The sequence below is a fragment of the Mytilus californianus genome, unplaced genomic scaffold (genome assembly GCF_021869535.1).
Source record: "Mytilus californianus isolate M0D057914Y unplaced genomic scaffold, xbMytCali1.0.p SCAF_6, whole genome shotgun sequence".
In the NCBI taxonomy this organism is placed as follows: Eukaryota; Metazoa; Mollusca; class Bivalvia; order Mytilida; family Mytilidae; genus Mytilus; species Mytilus californianus.
In genome coordinates, this window is record NW_026262712.1 from 21738159 (window position 1) to 21760205 (window position 22047).

Here is a 22047-nt window from a genome sequence, read left to right on the forward strand (position 1 = left end):
GGCTCTGCTGATATTCATTTCTTTCATCGACTTGCACTATGCAGTTTATACGATGTTTTAGGGATTGTGTTCCCATGATACATCGATGCTGCTTGCAAAACAATTCAATCAAAGATCCCATAAATGGAAACATTCGAAAGTTTTTATGATGCCTTTAGAATTTGTTTGACAAACTGGGTTCGAACTTGGGAAATACCCTTAACAGAATACCAGCCTGATAAAATGTTGACTGTGTTCCACCTGAATCACAAATGATTAATTTATATGTTCCACTTCTCCTTGCCACATTCCTATCTTTTTCCTTGACTGTGGATCAAGATGATCAATAAATACGACTCATCACCGATTTTCTACTTGCAATGAGTAACACCACTCATGATAACAATTGGCCAGAAACTACAACCCCTTCGGGAACACCTGCTATGACCCCTATTTTTGATATAAAAGGGACTTGTGTTGTTTAAGCTGCCAATGTTGTGTTATTTGTTCTTTATTTTTCAATATCTGTGTTGTCAACCAGTGAAAATCGTATTTATCCAAATGTCCAATAGGGTATATGCCCACCGCATTCACTTGAAGTAGCACTACGGATAAAAGACAGAAACATTACCTTACCTAAAGCTTTCATATACTTATAAGGTGATTTGAAACTTAATTACTATACCCATTTTTGGACAAGACAAGTGTGTAATTCTACTCATTGCTTTATCTACATTTTCCATTTTCAAATTACGTTTGCAAAACTTGAACTATATAGTTAAATCGCATTGTATCGCACACGGATACTAGGAGCCATAATTGGGATGGGAAAATGCAAAGAACCACTGAATAAGCAGTGTAATGACATCTATATACACCCAGAAGGAACATTCTCTTAATGATCTCACATCAAAATGTCCTGTTCAATCTTTAATATTACAGAGCAGTTGTGGTTATGTGGACTCAATTTCACCTAACTATCGTAGTTACGATTTTCTATACTTTTTTCCCAAATCTTTTGATGTTTGGCTGTATAAAAATATGGCATACACTTGGTATCATAGGGCACTTAGTTTTACTGAAGGTACATCAAAACAAAACACTTTGTAACCTTATATAAGGGATATTTGTTGATTTTGATATCTTATAGCGGCCATCTTGGAAAAAGCCACCATTTTGAAATTTCAACTTGGGTCCATATGTAATATTGTTCGAAGCATCAAGCAGTACTAACATTCCAAATTTGAACTTGTATAATTAATATTTGTTGATTTTGATATTTTGAGACGACCATCTTGGAAAAAGCCACCATATTAAAATTTCAAGGTGGGTCCATAGCTTATATTTTCAAAACAATTCTGCACTACTGTCATGCCAAATTTGGCCTTGAATTTGGCCTTATATAAGTCATATATGTTGATTTTGATATTTTATGGTGGCCATCTTGGAAAAAACCGCCATATTGAAATTGCAAGGTGGGTGCATAGCTAATGTTTTTTGAAACATCCAGAACTACTACCATGCCAAATTTGGTGCTTTTCTCATCAAACCCACAATTTTTTCACCAATCTGCCGGACTATTAAGATAAAAGGCAAACACACAAAAATTTGCAAAAATCATCAACAAAGGGCAATAACTCTAATAAGAAGTCGACTGACAATTTCGATCATTAAACTTATTTGTAGATCTTGTCTTGCTGAGCATTTTACAATTTAAAGTTTCTCTGTATCTATTATAGTTTTCATTTAAGATAACAGACAAAAATATAAAAAAAATGGTACATTGTCATCTGAGGGCAATAACTCCTATAAGAAGTCCCCTGACAGTTTTGACATAAAGTGCCAATTGGTAGAGCTCAACATTCTGAACATTTCTGCCCCGTCAGAAATTCTCTATTAACAAGCATTTTGAGAGTATTGCATGGCAATACATATTCCCCTACCGGTTAAAAATTCATTGTATTGGAACAAAATGCTAACTTGATCTATAACTTGTCATGGTGTCAACTATATAACAATTATCAAGTCAATATCTTCAAGCATGACGAAAAAAAGTGCAGAAAACTGATTATCTGAGTGAATTTTCTATGTCCATGGACCACAACTCTGCACAAAATCATCAGACTGGAACAAAATTTGAACATGAACAATACACCAAATATCAAAACAATATCTTCAAGCATGAAGAAAAAAAAGTGTGGAAAACTGATTTGCCGGACTGATGGATGTACAGACAGAAGGAGTGCAAACCTAAAGTCCCCTTTGACCTCGTCGGTAGGGGACTAATAACGGTTTTCAAATTAATAGACAAAACTTGCATTTTACCCCTATGTTCTATCATGTCGGCCATCTTGGTTGGCAGGCAGGGTCATCGGACACATTTTTTAAACTAGATACCTTAATGATGATTGTGGCTAAGTTTGGTTAAATTTAGTCCAGTAGTTTCAGAGGAGAAGATTTTGGTAAAAGTTAACGGACGACAACAGACAACGAAGGACGATGGATGCCAAGTGCTGAGAAAAGCTCACTTGGCCCTTTGAGCGGGGTGAGCTAAAATGAACTAACGAATGGACAAACGAATAGACGCACAGACCGAAAAACATAATGCCCCTAGGTAGGGCATAAAAATGAGATTTTGGTAAGAGACTATGATTATCATATTTATAAACAAGAATGTGTCCATAGTACATGGATGCCCCATTCGCACTATCATTTTCTATGTTCAGTGGACCGTGAAATTGGGGTCAAAACTCTAATTTGGCATTAAAATTAGAAAGATCATATCATAGGGAACATGACTTTTGTGTACTAAGTTTCAAGTTGATTGGACTTCAACTTCATCAAAAACTACCTTGACCAAAAACTTTAACCTGAAGGGGGACAGACGGATGGACGGACGAACAGACGGACGAATGAAGGGACGCACAGACCAGTAAGCATAATGCCCCTACTACTATCGTAGGTGGGGCATAAAAAAATGGTGAAAAGATACTTAAGGGGAGCAAATAAAAAACCACAGGTCAAAGAAAAACAGACAACACAATGGTCAAAAGAAAAAGACACAAGTCCACAAAACATTACACAGAAAATTAAAGATGATGATCATTGGCACACAAAATTTATAGTGTTGTATTCATTTACAATGGTGTACAAACAAAACAGCAGGCTACAGTAGACATATAACACGAATAATTCACTCCCTCCCAGTGATCCAACTCACAAGGACCTGAATTCTTAATATGATAAAAATGCGTCACCAATCCAGGATTTTTATTGGTGCCAATCAGCTGATAGCTTTATGCTATCGAGAAAGGTAAATCACAGCAAATTCTGAATGATTGAAGATTTTTCATTGACTAGGCCTTCATGCGTTAGTGAAGCAACCGAAGAGCAGTGGCATATAACAACTGAATTATTGGGGTTACAGTAGACAGACAAAGAGGAACAGAAGTCACCAAACTACTGGTATGCTGTGGAATTATCTCATAAATCACATGATCAGTTGACTGTGAACTCAAAAGAATGACATGATCTCATCTTTGTGGCCAAAATTCTGACACTCTGATCTCTAATACAAAGTTACATACAATATCATATTTTATTATCATATACTTATATCAGTTTATAACCATTCAGACAACAGAAAAAACTTTAATCAGATGATCCTCCTGGCACATGGGACATCAGCTTTTTGTTGGATACACAATTGGAAGGTGACTAAAGTATCAAATACTCAATATAATTATAATCCATTTACATATATCTAACAATTTTTTACTGTTTTATATCCTTCCATACAATTGTCTCCATTTGTTAAATCTTTATATCCTTTTTTGTTACTTTTGGCAAAAATATGACAATTGACAAATGAACTGTTTTAAACCCATTTAACTCATTATTTTATTATCACTGTATAACAACAGATCTAACATGTTTTTTCATGATCTTTATGAAATCAACATTTTGTGTGCAAACATATTTTATCTTACATTATTTCTCACAGCCAAAGACAGTCTCACTGTTAGTTTAATACAAATGTTTTCAGAAGTTTAAAATCACATCCATTTAAAAGAAATAAACATGGACTTGTTTCATTGGAAAAGGTCAAAAGTGTAGCTAATGTAACTAAAGTCTCCAACCTATTAACATATGTAGGACCTTAAATAACCTGTAAAAGTGACAAAGATCAAATAAACATATTAACATAAAATTGTCCAAAACATGATACTGATTAACATGATTAAAGTGAGGTTGTTACAATCTAGCATGTCTAGGTTAAGTTTTCTCTGACTAATCCAAATCATCTTCACATTCTAGTCATGTTGTCTCATGAGATTCCCCTTAATAATGTCAGTTTCAACAGCTGATACAACCGCAGAGGTTGAACCCTCAACAGTTGGGGTAAGTATGGACACTACATTCAAGCTTGGTACAGCTCTGGATTTGGATTGTGATTAAATATTTGACACATCATAGGTTTCTGACAGAGAATGGATGTGGTTAAAGAACTGAAAAATTTAAAATTGGACTTTTATGTATTATGGTCCAATATCCAAAATCTAAATACAGATCTATACGCTTATAATCAAGTTATTGTCCAGAAACCAAATGTCTCCAGACGCTGCCGCCCCCGCCGCCGCCAATGTCATAACATTATACGACTCATCGTATAAAGACTCATCGTATAAAAATAGATCTTAATAAAATTGAAACAGTATTGACCAGTTGAATGCAAATTACTACCTTTATAAATTGTGTGCAATATAGCATATACATGTATGTACATTCCATTGTATGTACAAACATACAGCAAAATGGCAAAAGGTTCTAGGTTGAAAACTTTTAGACAAAACCTGTATAAAACAAATAATTGGGTCAACAAACATACAGTTTAAAATCAATACCCCTTAAAACTGGATAAAACATACCCCTCCTCCCTGAAAGTTCAAAGGTATTGCCATTTCATTTTGCATCAAGAAAATTACAAAAAGCTCAGTAATTTACATGTTAAACTTTATAAAGCTATCATGTTTCAAATTTTTCTGTAAAGGTTATTTCATAACAGTGTAATTGTAAAAAGCCAGGTGAGAATGTATTATTAGCAAGGAAGTTATAATAATATTTGGGAAAAAAACTTCCTCGAGGCAATATCAAATTAATTCTATTTAGTTCAGGATAAACTACTTGATAATCACATAAATGAAGTTTTAAATCAAAGTTGTCCATGCTTATATAATTAGTTGATTCAAAGTCTTTTTTCATCCCACAGATCATGACTTTTGTCTGTGTATTAGGAATATAACTTCTAACTATCAAGTTTTGTTATGTATGAAAATGGAGGTAAATATCAGTAAAACAGCAACCCAACAATTCAAGTTTATAAGATAACTAACAAGAACAAACTTTAAAAGTACTGATCAGTAATATAAATGTAATTAAAAAGATTTACTTGTATTATTTGTCTGCCTTTCATTTCAGTGAAAACTGTCTAGACTGTAATATAAAGTCTATATCTGCCTCTTGTAGCAGTGTAAACTATCTTGAGACTGTAATATAAAGTCTATATCTGCCTCGTGTTACAGTGTAAACTATCTTGAGTGTAATATAAAGTCTATATCTACCTCATGTTACAGTGTAAACTATCTTGAATGTAAAATAAACAATATATCTGCCTTATGTAATAGTGTGAATCTTGAGTGTAAAATAAAGTCTATGTCAACCTCTTGTTACAGTGTAAACTATCTTGTAAAATAAAGTCTATATCTACCTCTTGTTACAGTGTAAACTATCTTGAGTGTAAAATAAAGTCTATATCTGCTTTGTGTTACAGTGTAAACTATCTTGGATGTAAACTACTGCTTGTTACAATGTAAACTGTATTGAATGTAAATAAACACTTTATCTACTGCTTGTTACAATGTAAACTGTATCGAGTGTAAATAAACACTATATCTACTTCTTGTTACAATGTAAAATTGCATCAAGTGTAAATAAACACTATATCTACTGCTTGTTACAATGTAAACTGTATCGAGTGTAAATAAACACTATATCTACTGCTTGTTAATGTAAACTGTATCGAGTGTAAATAAACACTATATCTACTGCTTGTTACAATGCAAACTGTATCGAGTGTAAATAAACACTATATCTACTGCTTGTTACAATGTAAACTGTATCGAGTGTAAATAAACACTATATCTACTGCTTGTTAATGTAAACTGTATCGAGTGTAAATAAACACTATATCTACTGCTTGTTAATGTAAACTGTATCGAGTGTAAATAAACACTATATCTACTTCTTGTTACAATGTAAAATTGCATCAAGTGTAAATAAACACTATATCTACTGCTTGTTACAATGTAAACTGTATCAAGTGTAAATAAACACTATATCTACTGCTTGTTACAATGTAAACTGTATCGAGTGTAAATAAACACTATATCTACTTCTTGTTACAATGTAAAATTGCATCAAGTGTAAATAAACACTATATCTACTGCGTGTTACAATGTTAACTGTATCAAGTGTAAATAAACACTATATCTACTGCTTGTTACAATGTAAACTGTATCGAGTGTAAATAAACACTATATCTACTTCTTGTTACAATGTAAAATTGCATCAAGTGTAAATAAACACTATATCTACTGCGTGTTACAATGTTAACTGTATCAAGTGTAAATAAACACTATATCTACTGCTTGTTAATGTAAACTGTATCGAGTGTAAATAAACACTATATCTACTGCTTGTTAATGTAAGCTGTATCGAGTGTAAATAAACACTATATCTACTGCTTGTTACAATGTAAACTGTATCGAGTGTAAATAAACACTATATCTACTGCTTGTTACAATGTAAACTGTATCGAGTGTAAATAAACACTATATCTACTGCTTGTTAATGTAAACTGTATCGAGTGTAAATAAACACTATATCTACTGCTTGTTAATGTAAACTGTATCGAGTGTAAATAAACACTATATCTACTGCTTGTTACAATGTAAACTGTATCGAGTGTAAATAAACACTATATCTACTGCTTGTTAATGTAAACTGTATCGAGTGTAAATAAACACTATATCTACTGCTCGTAACTCGTTTTGAGTGCAAAATAAAAGTCTATAAGTTAGCTTTAATAGATATGTCAGATTTAAATGACATTTTTCATAATTCAGTGTAGTTGCAGATTTGTATAGAAAGTGTGAACAGAAAAAAAAACCCGATTGACTGGTGTATGTGAAGCAATAAACGGGTTAATTAGTGTTCTATTTGTGAAATATTTAACAGTTTGCATTCATCAAACAACCATTTTCCAGTTCCCAGTTGTTTTGTTGCATTGAAAAGGTTGTTTAGTTGTAAAAAGTACTAGAAGATTATCATACAACTTAAAGTATGCATTACTACTAATGAGCTTATTTATTTCAGGTGGATTTCATGCAGAAAAAAATGCATTGGCTCACTTTATTCCATTTATCTTTTTAAGACAGGATTTGTATTTAAATGGGATGCCTTAATTTAAAATACTTTCCAAAATTATTCAGATAAACTTAGGATATGAATTGCTGTGAATATCCTTCATCAGGTTCACTCATGACAGTGTGGTAAGATCTTAGACTAAGCATAAAACCGTATTAGGTCTACTTTGAAAGAAGGAATTACAACCATCATATAAGTACATCAATAGGAAGTTATACATAATAAAATGTCAGAGATATCACTATTATCAGGCACTGTATTTGGGTTAAATTGATGAACAATTTCATCAGCATTATTTCTGACTAGTTTGCTTCTTTTCCTTAAATATCTCTGTTGAGTAACAATGTGAGTCATTGAATTTGCCCTTAAAGCTACTAAAAAAATCATTCACATGTTGTTTTTTTTTTTGTAAGAGAGACATTTAGGCCTTATATATATATATGGCCTTCCAAATACCGTTTCGATTTCTAACATCACTGAAGAGACATTAATTGTCGAAATCCGGATATGGTGTACCAATTATTGCACCTCATGTTTGCTGTATACCATCTTTTCCGCAAGTTGATTGTTTTCTGCTGGTGATCCAATGGATAAAATCTGTTGTAGAGTCGTCACTGGTTCAGACGTACTTATATATATATAAAAGTCTATAAAAAGGACCAACCAGCAAATTTAATATGTACCAGATCGTCTAAAATAGACGATACTGCACAGATTAGGAAAAAATTATATAAGTCTAAAGATTTGCACAACAGTACTAATATAAAATGGTAATATACGAAGATGATGTTATAAAATCGTGTTGACTATATTATATATATATATATATATATCTTTTTTTGGTAATCTTGGCATGACTGATGTTTTTCAGCAAACTCAGGAATAATATCATACTTTCTAAGTTTACAACAATGCCTCAAGTAAAACATATACTACAAAAATATAATTTGTTAACTTAATTTTGAATTATGTTATTTATATGGTATAGGTCAACTTTTAGGGAAAATTTACTCACTCTAGGCCCTTCTCCTTTTTGAGTGAATCGAAAATATTCTGTTTACACCCATTAACTGTTTCATACATTCTTCCTGTGTACCTAGACAATATCTGGCATTATTTAAGATAGCAAAACTATCCACTATTTCATTGAATATTTTCACATTTTCTTTAGCATAATAAAGCTACATAAATATATACATTTCATAAATTTGCATAGATAATTTCTATTATATGATAGCATCAAATTTCGTCTCTTGTTAAATCATCTGACACAGACAATTTTTTTTGTATCAACTTAAAATAGTTTACTACATGACAACAAATGTTTTATGAAGAAAAGTTTTCATTTCTAAAACACATTACAAAATGTTTTCCAATATAATGGAGAACAACTCTAAAACTGACATCACACAACAAGAATTAATGTCCATAGAATGAAGAACAACTCTAAAACTGACATCACACAACAAGAATAGGTGTCCATAGAGTGGCAAACAACCCTAAAACGGACAGCACACAACAAGAATAGGTGTCCATAGAATGGTGAATCCCTAAAACTGACATCACACAACAAGAATAGCTGTCCATAGAATGAAGAACAACTCTAAAACTGACAGCACACAACAAGAATAGCTGTCCATAGAATGGTGAATCCCTAAAACTGACATCACACAACAAGAATAGCTGTCCATAGAATGAAGAACAACTCTAAAACTGACAGTACGCAACAAAAATAGGTGCCCATAGAATGGCAAACAACCCTAAAACTGACATCACACAACAAGATTACTAGGTGTCCATAAAATGAAGAACAACTCTAAAACTGACATCACACAACAAGGATAGGTGTCAATAGAATGGTGAAACCCTAAAACTGATATCATCACATAACAAGAATAAAAGTCCATAGATCCAGCATAGAATGGTAAACAATCTTAAAACTGATATCATCACATAACAAGGATATAAGTCCATAGATTCGATATAGAATGGTGAACAATCCTAAAACGGATATCATCACATAACTAGAATGTGTCCAATGGAAAACAAATTCTTTGCTATCAAATGTCCATATGATAATCAGTGAAATGCAAATCAGGGTTAAACCCTTTTAGCATTATTCATGAAGTTCAGATTATAGTGAACATGTGCAATAAGTTTCAAGTTGATGTGACTACAACTTCATGGTAAACTACTACAACCAAAATATTTAATATGAAACTCACAGTCAAATTTCCATGTTCATTGAACCAGGAAATTTGGGTCAAAACCCCTGATTTTGATATAACTTTTTAAAAGTTTATATCATAATGAAAATATGTACTAATTTTCAAGAAGATGTAATCCTATCCGGGTCTTGAATACCATCTTTATAACAGGTTTATTTCGTAGCAAACATGTTATAGGAACTGGCCGTCAGTAAGACAGTTTGAACTATGTGAGTGGATCCTTGGTGTACAAACTAAGTCCATTTTAACTATTTTCAAGCACAACTATTGTAAAACATTTATCTTCATACAAAAGTAAATTTTGTTCACAAATCTAAGTAAATGGGGAATGTGTCCATGGGACACAGATGATGCCCCTGCTTGCATACAACGTTATAAAGGGACATAACTGAAGAACGGTAAAAGTGACGCTACCCAAATTCATCTTGATCTGAGTTTTGTGGTAATAAGCATTGTGTATAAGTTTCATAACATTTGGTTGAGGCAAACTTTAGTTAGAGAACGGAAACGAAAAATTCAGCAATTTTTCCATTTGTTAACGGGCATAACTCTAGAATGGTATAAGTGACGCCACCAAAATTCAAACTTGATCTGTGTTTTGTGGTAATAAGCATTGTGTATAAGTTTCATAATATTTGGTTGAGGCAAACTAAAGTTAGAGAATGGAAACCAATTTCTGGACGTACGTATGGACGGACGTACAGACATATAGACACACAAGTGTAAGACTTAATGCCCCCTCCGCTACGGCGGGGGCATAAAAATTCTTACAAATTTAAATACACATAGATGGTTTTTTTGCTTATATTGTTGATGTAAACTAAACTCCTTTTAGTTCATATACAAATGTACAGGGCAACAATAAGAATCCTTTATAAAACACATGTTTTGAGACACGCATATGGTCAGATTACAAGACATCCTGATAAATAAACACAGGTATATATTTTATGTCATCTAATGCAACAGTTATGAAATTTATAATACTACATGTTTTAAGCAGGTCAACTTTATTGCTTAATGTTGAAATTTTATACTGAAACTATTTTGAAATATTTATGTTACACTTTTAAAAGATAATAAAGTTGCACAAAAAGGTTATGTTTTTTGTGTATTTTAACTCAGCAAGAACTTATATTTATATTTATGCACATTTGGGTGTGGTTAAATATGAATTGTATATCTATTCTTTATATTTTTAAAGATAACTGAGCACGCTTCATGAATAATACATTCTTATATTTCATAAACTATACTGCATTTAACATGTATAAGTGATTTTCTCTTCGTATAATTTAAATTTCTACACAGATTGTGAAATGTATAATGTAGGTAGTTTCTAGAAAATAAGAATTTAAGTTTCTTTGTCCATATAAGTTAGTAGAAAACTGTAACCATTCCAGTTCTTTGTTGTTACAATAGCCTGTAAAATGGTTAGATGTTTCACATATTTTGTCTTAAAAAAGAATTATTGCATGAATGAATTTTTGTGTACAAATTTCAATAGGGAACAATTATGATAAAACAAAATTATAATGAGAATAAAATAAGAATGGATTTGACAAATTTTGAATTTACATTGAAAAAAAAAATCAGTGAAATAGCTCTGCTGTTTCAATATCATTATACAACTTTAAACCAGAAATGTTGATTTTTTTGGCCAATGGATTTGCAATTTAGTGATTTTATGCCAGTACACGTGCATTACTTGAAATTAAGAGAAAAATATCTCCCTATATTTGTTGTTTACAGTGAATTCTATACAATGTTTTCCAGTCTACAAATTAAAATGTATATTTCAGGAATTATCTTTTTCTTTGAAAGAAGACATTAAGCTATATGTAGTGATCCCTAAATGCTATAAATAAACATTGGGGAATGGAATATTACTGATTAAAGTCTATTATTCAACCATATTTTTATACACACCAAAGACTGAACAATTCATTGTAAAAGCTTCCTTATTTGATAAAAATGACTTCGGCCATCCAGTTATAGTTGGATACTGCAGCCTGGGCCATCCTGCTATAGGTGGATACTGCAGCCTGGGCCATCCAGTAATAGACAGACACTACAGCCTTGGCCATCCAGATATAGGTGGATACTGCAGCCTGGGCCATCTAGTTATAGGTGGATACTGCAGCCTTGGCCATCCAGTAATAGAGGGATACTGCAGCCTGGGCCATCTAGTTATAGGCAGGTACTGCTGCCTGGGCCACCCAGTTTTAGGCAGATACTGCTGCATGGGCCACCCAGATATAGGTGGATACTGCAGCCTGGGCCATCCAGTAATAGACGGATACTGCAGCCTGGGCCATCCAGTTATAGGCAGATACTGCTGCCTGGGCCACCCAGCTATAGGTGGATACTACAGCCTGGGCCATCCAGCTTTAGGTGGATACTGCAGCCTGGCCCATCCAGCTATAGGTGGATACTGCAGCCTGGGCCATCCAGTAATAGAAGGATACTGCAGCATGGGCCATCCAGTTATAGACAGATACTGCTGCCTGGGCCACCCAGCTATAGGTGGATACTACAGCCTGGGCCATCCAGCTTTAGGTGGATACTGCAGCCTGGCCCATCCAGCTATAGGTGGATACTGAAGCTTGAACCTTCCAGCTATAGGTGGATACTACAGCCTTGGCCATCCAGCTGTAGGTGGATACTGAAGCCTGAACCTTCCAGCTTTAGGCAGATACTGCATCCTGGGCCATGTTTTATTTACTGCAGATATTCATTCTTATTTACCAATTCCCCAAATTTTATAAGTCAACCTTTTTCAATATAGCATTCTTTTACTGATACAGTTATTGTGTTATTTCTAATAGAAATATTGGTTATTGTTTTGTAATTCACTTATTAATAAATCTGAAAAAAAATATGGAATTTCACACAAAATATAAGTAACATTATTAAAAATTAAAATAACATTCACTACTTACACAGTATTTGAATTAAAATCTATAATTTCCCAACCTTAGTTCATCGAAAAATGTCCATATTTGGCCTGAAGGGTCACAACCAAGTTTATTTTATATCATTAATCATTTTAGGTCACAAATTTGATCTATACTGATTAGTTTAGCAACTCTGTCGAAAAATCAAAATAAAAAATAACCTAAAGGCACATTCTTGTATTTCTAGGTTAAATATATAAATGATTATTATATATTTGTATGGGATCAAAGAGCATGACAGTGTGGCCAAATAATATGCTATTGTTTACATATTTGCTGAACTATGAAAAAAACCTTCATATGAAGAGCCTGAATCTGCCTGTCTGTCAGTATTAATATTTAGAAATCATGATAAAAAATGTATTGACCCAATGCTTCCAATACCTCCCAGGCTACAAGTAAGCAGTTATTAAAATAGTAAATGATGAATGTTTATTTGTTTGTTTATCCATTTGGCTGTTGTCAAGTTTGGTTAAATATCTTGAAATTCTTCAAACCTTTGCCATCCAGTCAGACACTTTGTATCTACTATGGTTTTCAAGACATTGGCCATATATTTCCATTTTACCCCAATGTTCCTATATATAGTAATGATAGCCATGTTGATTGAAGGTCATCCAATCTTTAAATGATTCTGGAAGTTTTTCATGATCTCTTACATGTATATATATAGAATTATTCTTTTTAAATTACCTTGGAAGTCATGTATTTCTTTGTTTCTTCATTTTAATTCATTCTTTAAAATGATCTGAAAATGAAAAGTAAATACCTGTAACATTTAACAATTCTCAGATGCCAGCTTTTAATAAAATCAATTTCCTGAATGTATATAAAAAGTTAGATGACAGCTTTATAGAATAAACATTTCCTTTAAAGACATATTTATAGTCAAATGACAATACATAAGGTGTGATATAAATTTCCCTCATGACCTTGAGGAAATTAAATGTCCATAACAAACATATGCTTTCCTTTCAATACATTTTTGATATCTTATGGCATTTCAATGTCAACTTAAGTACATAATAATTCTGCATATAGATTTTATTAATCTCAACTGAGTTTTAAGCCAACTGCAAGGATCTCAAAAACCCATACAACTTAAAAGGTTGACCACTCTGACTGACCTCCACACTCAATTTCAAACTTCATGCAATCACATTTTTTGCCAATTTTGCAGAATTTATACAGGAAGTTAAAATATGCAGAAATATATTTTCATTTGTTTTGTGAATACAGGGAAGCCTTGTTTTGAGGTGGTATGATCATGGTATATTAAATAGGATATGGGAAAAAAGCATACCTAAATTTTTTAGACATAAACAATTATGCATTTCTTCTAGAATTTACACTGTTTCATGATATGAAATATCTGAATTATTTTGGGGAATCATATTACTAAATGACTAAAGCTTTGCAATATTTTTTTTTCTTCATTATATAGTTATTATTGTTTTGTCTTGTGTATTTGAAATAAAGTAATTTTTACATTCAAAATAATTATAATGAGAATTATTTTGTTGATAACATCGTTCAGTCTTCCTTCATTTTTCAGCCAAATAGTGTAGATTATTAAATCAAATAAAAAAATTTATTCAATACATACTTCAGATGTCACACAAAAAGATTTTTTATTTAAATTTGTTTATTCTGTCATACAAACACTTTAAAGATTAAAACAAATCAAAGAATTCCCTCTCCAGACTGCTTTATCGTAATTTTGAATAATCTGACAGATTAGCCTGTGTGAAGTGCTGATATGGAAGTTTTAACATGAACTAGTAAATATTAAGGTTAACTTTTATTGATAAGAATATATCTAATCAAAAGCTTGTTACCTATATTTTCCGCATTCTGTTTTGGAACATTAGGATTATGTTTCATTTCGGCACAAGGCCTTCCCTATTTCTTAAACTAGTGACACGTAATGAACTATTTTCTTGTATATTCATCAGAGCTTAAACATAATATATGTTTGACTGTTTCATTGCTATGTTGTTTTTATTCAAAGACATCATTTCCCTCTACAATAATAAAAAAAAATGTGGATAGTGTCCACATGTGGACACAGATGATGCCCCCGCTTGCATATCATATAGTTATGAAGGGACATAACTGAAGAACGGTAAAAGTGACGCTACCCAAATCTGAACTTGATCTGAGTTTTGTGGTAATAAGCATTGTGTGTAAGTCTCATAACATTTGGTTGAGGCTAACTTAAGTAGAGAACAGAAACTTAAAATTCAGCAATTTTTCTATTTGTAAACACGCATAACTCTAGAACGTTTGTGTATAAGTTTTATAACATTTGGTTGAGACAAACTAAAGTTAGAGAACGGAAATGAAAAATTCAGCAATTTTTATGTTTATAAAGGGACACAACTCAGTATGGTAAAAGTGTTGCCACCAAATTTCGTACTTAATCTGTATTATGTAGTAATAAGCATTGTGTATAAGTTTCATATCATTTGGTTGAGGCACTAAAGTTAGAAAACGGAAACAAAAAATTTGTACTTGATCTTAGTTTTGTGTTAATGAATATTGTGTATAGGTTTCATAATGTTTGGTTGGGGCAAATTTACTTAAGTTACAGAATGGAAACTAAAAATTTTGCAATCTTTCAAGTTACAAAGGGGCATAACTCAATAATGGTTAAAGTGACACTTCCCAAATTCAACTTGATCTGTGTTTTATCAGTGGAAGTCAAATTTAAACATTGCATTGTATAAAGCATTGAATGTAGTTGATTCAATTATAATCATGGACAAAGGAAGATAACTCCAATTTTAATAAAAATTACTTGAAATTAAGAAGAAAATAAAAATTTTGCAATTTTTCCATTTAAAAAGAGGCATAACTCTAGAACAGTTAAAGTGACGCCACCAAAATTCAAACTTGATCTGTGTTTTGTGGTAATAGGCATTGTGAATAAGTTTCATAACATTTGGTTGAGGCAAACTAAAGTTAGAGAACGGAAAAGAAAAATTCAGCAATTTTTCCATTTGTAAAGGGGCATAACTCTAGACCAGTAAAAGTGAGGCCACCAAAATTCAAACTTGATCTGTGTTTTGTGGTAATAAGCATTGTGTATAAGTTTTATAACATTTGGTTGAGGCAAACTAAAATTAGAGAACGGAAAAGAAAAATTCGGCAATTTTTCCATTTGTAAATGGGCATAACACTAGAATGGTAACAGTGACGTCACCAAAATTCAAACTTGATCTGTGTTTTGTGATAATAAGCATTGTGTATAAGTTTCATAACATTTGGTTGAGGCAAACTAAAGTTAGAGAATGGAAACGATAAATTCAGCAATTTTCCATTTGTAAAGGGCATAACTCTAGAACGGGAAAAGTGACGCCACCAAAATTCAAACTTGATCTGTGTTTTGTGGTAATAAGCATTGTGTATAAGTTTCATAACATTTGGTTGAGGCAAACTAAAGTTAAAGAACGGAAACCAATTTTGGGACGTACGTACAGACGGACAAGGGTAAAACTTAATGCCCCCTCCGCTACGGCGGTGGCATAAAAATTTACCAATCTTACTAGCCTTATAAAACTTAAATGATCTCTAGTGTCTCTAATGTAAAAATTAGACAAAATAAAAAAAAACAATATGTACTTTAAAAAAGATACACAAGATTGAAGTTTGTTTTCAGTAAAGAGGAAAAAGAACATCTAAGGAAAAGTAAGGCATATACTAGTAACCAGATGAACTGCTAAGGTACCATTTATAAAGAAGCTTTAACTTTGTAGATGCTATGAAAAGTATGGAGAACATGGTGTAAACTATATAACAAATATCAAGTCAATATCTTCAAGCATGATGAAAAAAGGTGTGGAAACTGATTATTTGAGTGAATTTTCCAAGTCCAAGGACCATAACTCTGCACAAAATCATCAGACTGGAACAACATTCGTACTTGATCTGTAACTTGTCATTATAAAACTACATACCAAATATTAAATCAATATTTTCAGGCATAACCAAAAAAAGGGTTGAAAACTGATTATTTGGGTGAATTTTCTAAGTCCAAGGACCATAACTCTGCACAAAATGATCAGATCAGAACAAAATTCAAACTTGATCTGTAACTTGTCATGATAATAAAATTGAGAATGGAAATGGGGAATATGTCAAAGAGACAACAACCCGACCAAAGAGCAGATAACAGTCGAAGGCCACCAATGGATCTTCAACGCAGCGAGAAAATCCCGCACACAGAGGTGGTCATCAGCTGGCCCCTAAATAAATTTTGTACTGGTTCAGTGAAAATGGACGTCACACAATTCAAAACATATAAAGGAACTAAAATTAAAAAAACATATAAAATAAAATGCTCCGCTGGGCGCAGCTTGATACGACCGCAGAGGTAGAACCCGAACAGTTGGGGCAAGTATGGACACAACATTCAAGCTTGATACAGCACTGAATTTGGATTGATTAAATATTTGACACAGCATAGGTTTCTGACACAGAATGAATGTGGTCTAAGAACTTAAAAAATTTTAATTTACCTATTCAAACCATATCATTATTATTTGCTTTTATATATAAATCAGAAATAACCAATTTAAAATGGAAAATTTTAAAGGAAAAAAAGGAAAAAAAAATCCCCCCCAAATTTTTTTAACCCCCTTATGATTCATCACCCCCAAACTCAATCCCAGCCTTTCCTTTGTGGTATGGTACCTTGCAGTACAATTTCAGAGAGATCCATACACTTGAACACAAGTTATTGTCTGGAACCTAGAAAAATGCTTGTTTTTTGGCCCCTTATTCCTAAACGTTTAGGGCAATTACCCCAAAACTCAAACCCAGCTTTCCCTTTGTGATATGGACCTTGTAGTACAATTTCATAAAGATCCATACACTTACACACAAGTTATTGTCCTGAAACCAGAAAAATGCTTGTTTTTTGCCCCTTTTTGGCCCCTAATTCCTAAAATTTTGAGGCAATTACCCCCAAAATCAATCCCAGCCTTCCCTTTGTGGTATGGTACCTTGCAGTACAATTTCAGAAAGATCCATACACTTACACACAAGTTATTGTCATGAAACTAGAAAAATGCTTGTTTTTTGCCCCCTTTTTGGCCCCTAATTCCTAAAATTTTGAGGCAATTACCCCCAAAATCAATCCCAGCATTCACTTTATGATATGGAACCTTGTGGTACAATGTCAGAGAGATCCACACACTTACACACAAGTATTGTCTGGAAGTTACAAAAATGCTTATTTGTGGCCACTAATTCCTTAACTGTTGGTACCATAACCCTCAAAATCAATCCCAAACTTCCTTTTGTGGTATTGAACCTTATGGTAAAATTTTATAGAGATCCATTAACTTAAACTAAAGATAAAGTGCGAAAACCAATGTGTCTTTGGACTACGATGACGCCAACGTCATACCAATATACGACCGCAAAATTTTTTTGCGGTCGTATAAAAACTATATACCAATTATAAAATCAATATCTTCAAGCATGATGAAAAAAAAAGCGGAAAACTGAATATTTGAGTGAATTTACTAATTCCGTGGACCATATCTCTGGATAAAATCATCAGAACGTAACAAAATTTGAACTTGGTCTGTAACTTGTCATGATTAAAATATACACCAAATATCAAATAAATATCTTCAAGCATGAAGTAAAAAATATGGAAAACTGATTGCCAGACTGACGGATGGACAGACAGACAGATGGACAGAGTACAAACCTAAAGTCCCCTTCCACTTCCTCAGTAGGGGACTAAAAAAGCTTTACCGGCAGTCAGAAGAAACAGGGGTTAATTACTTGCAATCTCATTTTAGTCACTGCTATACCAGCAGTTAGAGGTTGCATTTCTGTAAATATTGACAATGCAATTTCCCATAGGAACTCCTTTTATGGCTGAAACTGTACCACTTTTACTATGAAGTTTTGAAAAAAATCATATCCTAGAATGGAAAGTTTATATGCACTACTATTTTTTTCAAAGGTCAAAATATAGGGCTGTGCGGCATATTTTCAACGTTTATATGCCCCGACTTTCTAAGAGTTTAAACTAACACCAAATTTCTTAACTACCCCTACCTTAACAGTAGGATTACCACAGATTTCAATATAAACAATATGCATATGTATATCTACTGGTAACATTCCCAAGTTATGTCTCTATGAGATGAAACATAGAGATCATAACTGGGATCCAGTTTGTAAACAAAATTAATTATCTATGAATATTCTATATCTCCCCAAAAGAGGCGTGGTTTAGAAACAGCTGTATTTACAAAGTGCAACCTATACAAACATTTATTCAAATAGAAAACTCTCAAAAAACACTTTTTCTCACATTTATACTTATTTATCAGATTTATAGCCTTATAGAAATCACTGCATATACTCTAAGTTTTCTTTTACTGTACATTTTATACCCCCTCCCCAGTTTCATTTTTTTAAAGAATTTGAAAACAAGATTTTAATTATTGCCAGCTTGCCCTATTTGCATGTTTTCTGACATGAAATGCCTAGAATCTGTTTAAAACTGTTCTGATACCAAATTGAAAGCACTTCAGAATACTGTAAATGTAATGTTTAGCAGTCAATCATTCCAACATTCAAGATTATATAAAGTACCCAATCCTGCATCTGTCTCCAGTCCACATCTTACTGTATGCCTATTTGTCAATGAAAGTTCACAATTTCTGCCTCAAATGGCCAGTTAAGAATTCTTGTCACAACAGTATCATCTCTTACCATATATCTGACATAATTTAGCTAATATATAAACTAGAAGTGTTAAAACAAAGCCATATTTGCAATAGTTGTATGTATGCAGATACAAGTCAGTTGTATAAATTCACTTAAAATTTATAGAAATGACTGCTAACATCTGATTTTTGCAAAACTTCCAAGCACAGTTATTGTTTTCTATATAAAGACCTTTAAAATCATAAAATTATAGCATTTACAAGTTAAATTATTTGTTTTATGACCCAGGGGGTAGGCAAATTTTCTCTGTTTTTTGCCCCTGGGGCCTCAAATTTCCTCATTTATTTTGCTGTTTCTAGCAATATGAAATATTTAGTACATATTCAGGATAGAACACACTAATGTATATTTGTTGAGATATTTATGAATTTCTAGCTTGTACTTTTTATGCCGTGGTGACAAAAAAAGCAGATTTAGGTGTTACGGCTTACTTTTGGGTTATCGACAGGACAAAAACACCCCACCAATAATATTCAAGAAGGATCTATGAGTTTCAATGACTGCGAAGTGTAAAAATAGGCACTTCTCAACAATTTAACTAACAAATATGCATATATTATGAATTTATTTTGCATTCAGGGCTTTAAGTAAACTATGCATACTGTAAACTGTGAATTTATGCTGAGTCATCATAGTTAAGGCCCAGGATTTTCTCAATCTTCATGAAATATTCATAAAACTTCATATTTGAGTTAATTTCATTAAAATCTAGTGAGATAAACCAAATTTGGATAAATTCTGTATGTTCTCTTTTTTCACCCAATATAGGTTGCATTTCTGTAAATATTGACAATGCAATTTCCCATAGGAACTCCTTTTATGGCTGAAACTGTAAACCTTTTACTATGAAGTTTTGAAAAAAATCATATCCTAGAATGAAAAGTTTATATGCACTACTATTTTTTTCAAAGGTCAAAATATAGGGCTGTGCGGCATATTTTCAACGTTTATATGCCCCAAACTTCTAAGAGTTTAAACTAACACCAAATTTCTTAACTACCCCTACCTTAACAGTAGGATTACCACAGATTTCAATATAAACAATATGCATATGTATATCTACTGGTAACATTCCCAAGTTATGTCTCTATGAGATGAAACATAGAGATCATAACTGGGATCCAGTTTGTAAACAAAATTAATTATCTATGAATATTCTATATCTCCCCAAAAGAGGCTAGGTTTAGAAACAGCTGTATTTACAAAGTGCAACCTAGAAGGAGCAGGGATTTATTACTTGCAATCTCATTTTAGTCACTGCTTTACCAACAGTTAGAAGGAGCAAGGGTTAATTACTTGCAATCTCATTTTAGTCACTGATTTACCAGCAGTCAGAAGGAGCAGGGGTTAATTACTTGCAATCTCATTTTAGTCACTGATTTACCAGCAGTCAGAAGGAGCAGGGGTTAATTACTTGCAATCTCATTTTAGTCACTGATTTACCAGCAGTTAGAAGGAGCAGGCCTAGGGGTTAATTACTTGCAATCTCATTTTAGTCACTGCTTTACCAGCAGTCAGAAGGAGCAGGGGTTAATTACTTGCAATCTCATTTTAGTCACCGCTTAACCATCAGTCAGAAGGAGCAAGGGTTAATTACTTGCAATCTCATTTGAGTCACTGCTTTACCAGCAGTCAGAAGGAGCAGGGGTTAATTACTTGCAATCTCATTTGAGTCACTGATTTACCAGCAGTCAGAAGGAGCAGGGGTTAATTACTTGCAATCTCATTTTAGTCACTGATTTACCAGCAGTCAGAAGGAACAGGGGTTAATTACTTGCAATCTCATTTTAGTCACTGCTTTACCAGCAGTCAGAAGGAGCAGGGTTAATTACTTGCAATCTCATTTTAGTCACTGATTTACCAGCAGTCAGAAGGAGCAGGCCTAGGGGTTAATTACTTGCAATCTCATTTGAGTCACTGATTTACCAGCAGTCAGAAGGAGCAGGGGTTAATTACTTGCAATCTCATTTTAGTCACTGCTTTACCGGCAGTCAGAAGGAGCAGGGGTTAATTACTTGCAATCTCATTTTAGTCACTGCTTTACCAGCAGTTAGAAGGAGCAGGGGTTAATTACTTGCAATCTCATTTTAGTCACTGATTTACCAGCAGTCAGACGGAGCAGGGGTTAATAACTTGCAATCTCATTTTAATCACTGCTTTACCAGTAGTCAGAAGAATCAGGGGTTAATTACTTGCAATCTCATTTTAGTCACTGCTTTACCAGCAGTCAGAGGGAGCAAGGGTTAATTACTTGCAATCTCATTTTAGTCACTGCTTTACCAGCATTCAGAAGGAGCAAGGGTTAATTACTTGCGATCTCATTTTAGTCACTGCTTTACCAACAGTCAGAGGGAGCAGGGGTTAATTACTTGCAATCTCATTTTAGTCACTGATTTACCAGCAGTCAGAAGAAGCAGGGGTTAATTACTTGCAATCTCATTTTAGTCATTGATTTACCAGCAGTCAGAAGGAGCAGGGGTTAATTACTTGCAATCTCATTTTAGTCACTGCTTTACCAGCAGTCAGAAGGAGCAAGGGTTAATTACTTGCAATCTCATTTTAGTCACTGCTTTACCAACATTCAGAGGGAGCAGGGGTTAATTACTTGCAATCTCATTTTAGTCACTGATTTACCAGCAGTC

At 33.1% G+C, this 22047-nt stretch overlaps 1 protein-coding gene across 5 annotated transcripts in view; it reads right to left on the reverse strand.

Moving 5' to 3' along the window:
* LOC127704337 (uncharacterized) overlaps nt 1–22047 on the reverse strand; it is an 84124-nt gene that overhangs the window by 32046 nt on the left and 30031 nt on the right. For all 5 annotated transcript variants that reach the window (XR_007983233.1, XM_052208356.1, XM_052208355.1 and 2 more), the window contains one exon: nt 13343–13397. The gene's annotated coding sequence lies outside the window, so the exon portion shown is untranslated. The remainder of the gene's footprint in view (nt 1–13342; nt 13398–22047) is intronic.